This window comes from Herpailurus yagouaroundi, unplaced genomic scaffold (genome assembly GCF_014898765.1).
Source record: "Herpailurus yagouaroundi ecotype Mexico unplaced genomic scaffold, PumYag 203, whole genome shotgun sequence".
In the NCBI taxonomy this organism is placed as follows: domain Eukaryota; kingdom Metazoa; phylum Chordata; class Mammalia; order Carnivora; family Felidae; genus Herpailurus; species Herpailurus yagouaroundi.
In genome coordinates, this window is record NW_024412434.1 from 28,632,640 (window position 1) to 28,638,639 (window position 6,000).

Genomic DNA, 6,000 nt, shown 5'->3' on the forward strand with positions numbered 1-6,000 from the left:
TTTTCTTACAATCTCTACCTCTCTTGTATTTCCTACTTCCATTAACGGCACCATCCAGGTGCCAGGAGCCTGAGTCGTCCAGGCTCAGGACCTCAGAGTCATTGTTGACTGTCCCCTTTCCCTATTTTTTTAACTAAATCCTTGTGATTCTTCCTCTGTAGTCTCTCCAAAAGACATACACATCTCTACTTTCTTTCTGCTACTCATGTCTGGATCAGTCTCCCCATCTTAAGTCTCTCTCCTCATTTTAATTCATATATATAACATACATTATAAACTACAGAGTAGGAATAACTTTTCCTCTGCCCTCTTATGTTAAGAACCTGGGGCCTGCTGATTAAACTGACAAATGACATTAGCAAGAGAAGCAGGCTTTTACTTACACATGCTACACACATATATGCAGGAGTGATTAGTAATTGAAAGGAGTAGTTAGAATTTGGGGCTTAAACACCTAGCTTAGCAGGAGAAAGGGAAGTGGGGGTGGGGGGAAAGGCTCCTATAGGAAGGACAAATATGCTTCTTTAGGAAATGTAAATGGGTTTTCGGGAAAATACATAGGAGATAAGAATGTCTACACAGCTATGAGTGGTCAGGGCCATAAAATTTCCACAGAGAGAGGATTTATGGTTAAGTATGTTTACTCTTGGTCTCGCTCCTATGAATAGACCCACCCTGAAGGATTTATGGCTGTCCTCATTTTTCTGAAATTTCTGCTTTGGGTCAGATAAGGAAAGTTTCCAGAAAGCCTCTTTCCGCATCTGTTGAATCCCAAGTGTCTTTAGCTTAAAATAATCCTTATTATTTATGAAATATAAAACTATTATCCTCACAAATCAAAGTTGTTATCCCATCATACTCATGTTCAAAACTCTGTATCATCTTCACTGGCAAAAACCCATGCAGGGCCACCAACCTGTCCCCAACCTCTCTACCTGACTCCATTTCCACCTTTCACTCACCTGTGCTCTGGTCAATCTACATTTCTTAATACTGCCCATAAACTCCCATTACTTCCTGCCTCTGTGACTCCTGATACTAGTATGCCTGCCTAGAATGCCCCATTCCCACACATTCAATGTCTTCAATGTCTTCCTGTCTCTCAAGATCCAGTTCAGTTGATGCATCTGCCAAGAACTATCCCCGTCCAGGGGTATCCACGAAGCTGGTGTAGCTCCCGCCTCTCTGAGCTCCCATCGGATTGTGTTTCTCTGTCCTTCTCTCATGGCACCTATCAAGTTATGGAAGTGTGTGTTTTGCCTCCCTTTGTAGGCTGTACGCCCCCAAGGACAGGATCTCAGTCCAATTTGTCTTTATACTTCTTACAGTTTTTTTGTACAGTTGGCCCTGGAACAACACAGGGTTAGGGACATCAACCCCTCAGACAGTCAAAAATCCACATGTAACTTCTGACTCCCTCAAAACTTAACTACTAATAGCCTACTGTTGGCCAGAAGCCTTACCCATAACGTGAGCAGTCAATTAACACGTATTGTATGTTGTATGTATTATACGTTGTACTCTTACAATCAAGTACGCTAGAGTACAGAGTATGTTATTAAAAAAATTATAAGGAAGAGAAAATACATTTATAGTACCATACTGTAAAAATCCATGTATAAGTGGATGTTCAATTGTACCATACAGTTCAAACCTGTATTGTTTAGGGGTCAGTGGTGTATTAGAGCTCCAAAAGAGTCACTGGACCAATGAGGAGCATTTGAATGGTGACCCCTCAAAACAGATGTCCACCTGGAATCCTGGATTGTATGGATGGGCACTAAATCCAGTGTCAAGTGTCCTTAGGAGGGACATGCAGAGAAGAGAAGGACATGTGAAGAGGCAGACAGTGATTGGAGTAGTATGGCTGCAAGCCAAGGAACACTGGGAGCCACCAGAAGCTGGAAGAGGCAAGGAATGACTGTCCCACAGAGCCTTCAGAGGGAGAGTGGCCCCACCAACACTTGAGTTTGAACTCTTGGCCTCTAAAATCATGAGAGAATAGATTTCTGTTGTTTTTAGGTCATCCAGTTTGTGGTCATTTATTCTAGCAACCACAGGAAATTAATACACACTGTTAAATGAAACCCAGAAGTGCACTAGGAGGTTACAAGGATCTCTGTGCATCCCTGCCCACCCTGGCCACCACACATGCAAACAGGGACTTCTAGTTCCTGCCGGACCCTCACACCACTTCTCCTATGATGTAACTTCCCATATCACTCAACTTTCTGTCCGTAGGAATTCCCCACTGTTGCTCTCACTCTTCCTTGCATTTTTCTATTATCTCATTTCTCTTGCCTGCTTTTGCCCTCTCCTGCCTCCCTTAGTAAGAGGAAGGGGGCATCACAATAGGTATAGGGACCCCTGCAATGGGGTCTTGCAGGGGGTGAGAGAGATTGGATTCAACTCCAAATACATCATGGCAAAGAGGAAGTTACTAAGAGGAAACATCAGGAATAAGGGGGATTCTGCCCAAACCCCAGGATTCTTGCTGAAGGCACCCAGGTGATCAGACATCACCTGAGAGATGCTAGAGAACCAAGAACTCAATCAGATATCCAGAATGGTGGCAGCCAGGGCGGGGGGGGGGGGCCCCAGGGTTCTGCTTAAACTGATTTGCTAGGACTTGTGTTAAAATTGAACAATGCAGAGACAAACATAGAAGCCCAAAAGTCATGCCTCATTGACAAATAATTCAAGGGAGTCTGAACAGAGTTTGGTCAAGGAGAGACTATTTGTCAGGGTTTATAGCAAAGATCATAGTCATAGCATTGCAACAGCTTTGGGGCTACAATTAGTTTAGCTAGAACAGCTGCTTCTATACAGTCCTGAAAGGCTACTGTCCTCCCTGATGTGATCATACTTGTTGAGAAGAAGTGAAGTTCCTATGATCTAATGTGTACACTGAGGTGAGCTGGATCTGTGAGGCCATAGGGTACTGTAGAAAGATGGTAGGTGGGTGAACCAGACAGACCTCAGTCCAAGCCCCAACCTAGCAGTGATAAGCTTTGCACCATCGTGGGAGTCACTGACTTTCCTGGATGGGATTTTCTCACCTAAAAAATGGAGCCCCTTGTCCAAGGTATATTGGGTTGTTATGACAATAAGAGATGTTCTCGCACAGTGGGGGGGATTTAGCAGATATTTCCTAAATGAGAGTTACTGTGATATTTTCAAGTTGATTGTGAGCCTACCAGAAGATATCTATCTATATCTACCTACCTACCTATCTAGATAAATAGCTATAGAGATAGTTAGATATCTACATATAGAGATACATATCTACAGGCATATCTCAGAGATATTGTGGGTTCAGTTCCAGACCACCACAATAAAGCAAGTATCACAATAAGGCCAGTCAAATGAAGTTTTTGGTTTCCCAGTGTATACAAGAGTTATCTTTACACTATATTGTAGTTGTTAAGTGTGCAATACCATTATGTCTTTAAAAATCAAGGTACATACCTTAATGTAAAAATACTGCTAAAAATTGCTAACCATCATTTGAGCTTTCAGTGAGTCATTATCTTTGCTGATGGAAGGTCTTGCCTTGATGGTGATGGCTGCTGACTGATCAGGGTGGTGATTGCTGAAGGTTAGGGTGGCGTGGCAACTTCTTAAATAAGACAACAATGAAGTTTGCTGTAGCAAGTGACTCTTCCTTTTGCAAATGATTTATCTGTAGCAAGTGATGCTATTTGATAGTATCCACAATAGAATTTCTTTCAAAATTGGAGTCAATGCTATCAAACTTTGCTGCTGCTTCATCAAGTTTATGTAATATTCTGATTTTTTTAATGGTTATTTATTTTTGAGAGAGACAGAGAGACAGAGCATGAGCAGGGAGGGGCAGAGAGAGAGGAAGACACAGACTATGAAGCAAGCTCCAGGCTCTGAGCTGTCGGCACAGAGCCCAATGCGGGGATCAGACTTGTGAACCGCGAGATCATGACCTGAACCACTCAACCGACTGAACCACCCAGGCGCCGCTGTAATATTCTAAATCCTTTGTCACCATTTCAATAATCTTCACAGCATCTTCACCAGGAGTAGATTCCTTCTCAAGAAATCACTTTCTTTGCTCCTCCGTGAGAAGCAACTTCTTATCTGTTCAATCTGAGGTTGCAGCAATTCAGTCCCATCTTCAGGCCCCACTTCTGATTCTGGTCCTCTCTCTGTTTCCACCTCATCTGCGGTGACTCCCTACACTGAGGTCTTGAACCCCTCAAAGTCATTCATGAGGGCTAGAATGAGCCTCTCCCAATTCCAATTATCCTGTGAATGTTGGTATTTTGACCCCTTCCCATGAATCATAAATGTTCTTAATGGCATCTAGAATGGTGAATCCTTTCCAGAAGGTTTTCAATTTACTTTGCCCAGATCCATCAGAGGAATCACTGTCTATGGCAGCGATAGCCTTATGCAATGTATTTCTTACATAATAAACTTGGAAGTTGAAATGAGTCCTTGATCCAAGGGCTACAGAATGGGTGTTGTGTTAGCAGGCATGAAAACAATATTAATTTCATTATCCATTTCCATTGGAACTCTTGGGTGACCAGGTGCATTGTCAATGAGCAGTCATATTTTGAAAGGAATCTTCCTGAGCAGTAGGTCTCAACCATGGGTTCCAACTACTCAGTAAACCATGTTGTAAACAGATGTGCTGTCATCCAGGCTTTATTCTTCCATTTATAAAGCACAGGCAGAATAGATTTAACATAATTCTCAAGGGTGTTAGGGATTTTGGAATGGCCAATGATCACTGACTTCAACTTAAAGTCACCAGCTACACTAGCCCCTAACAAGAGAATTAGCCTGTCCTTTGAAGCTTTGAAGCCAGGCATTGACTTCTCCTCTCTGACTATGAAAGTCCTAGATGGCATCCCTTCCAATAGAAGGCTGTTTCATCTACATTGGCAATCTGTTGTTTAGTTTACCTACCTTCATTATCTTAGCTAGATTTTCTGGATAACTTGCTGCTTCAACTTATTCTTTTATGTTATGGAGATGGCTTCTTTCCTTAAAGTTCATGAACCAACCTCTTCCAGCTTCAAACATTACTTCAGCAGCTCCCCCACCTCTCTCAGGCTTCACAGAATTGAAGAGAATTGGGCCTTTCTCTCACAAGGGAATGATGTGACTGGTTTGATCTTCTATCTAGACCATTCAAATGTTCTCCATGTCAGCAGTAAGGCCACTTTGATTTCTTATCATTAGTGTTCACTGGAGTAGCATTTTTAACTTTCTTCAAGAACTTCTCCTTTGTATTCACAACTTAGCTAACTGTTTGGCACAAGACGGCTAGTTTTTGGCCTATCTTGCCTTTTGACGTGCCTTACACACACTAAGTTTCTCATATCTAGTTTTTTATTTAAGTGAGAGACATGTGACTGCATCTGACTTGCGCACTTAGAGACCAATGGTAGGGTTATTAACTGGCCTCATTTCAATATTATGGTGTCTCATGGAGTAGGAAGGCTAAAGGAGAGGGAGGGGGGGATGGAGAAAATGGCCCGTCGATGCATCAGTCAAAACCTATACATTTATCGATTAAATTTGCCATTTTATATAGGTGCAGTTCATGGCAACCAAAACAATTACTATAGTAACATCACAGATCACCATAACAAATACAATGATCATGAAAGAGTTTGCAACATTGCAAGAATTACCAAAATGGGAAACAGTGAGCAAAGGCTGCTGGAAAAAATAGCATTGATAGTCTTGTTGGATGCAAGATTGCCACAAGTATTCAATCCGTAAAAAACAAACAAACAAAAAAAAAACATTATCTGCAATATGCAATGAGGCAAAGCACAATAAGATGAGATAAGCCTGTTTAAAGATGGATAGACATGCAGACAGATAAATCTGTATCTTTAAATGGATGTTTAGGTAGATTTGAGATATATCTAGTGTGTCTTATAAGTCAAATTGTCAACAAGAGAAATAATTATTGATTGTCTCTACCAAGTAGCACAGAAACAGCCTCTA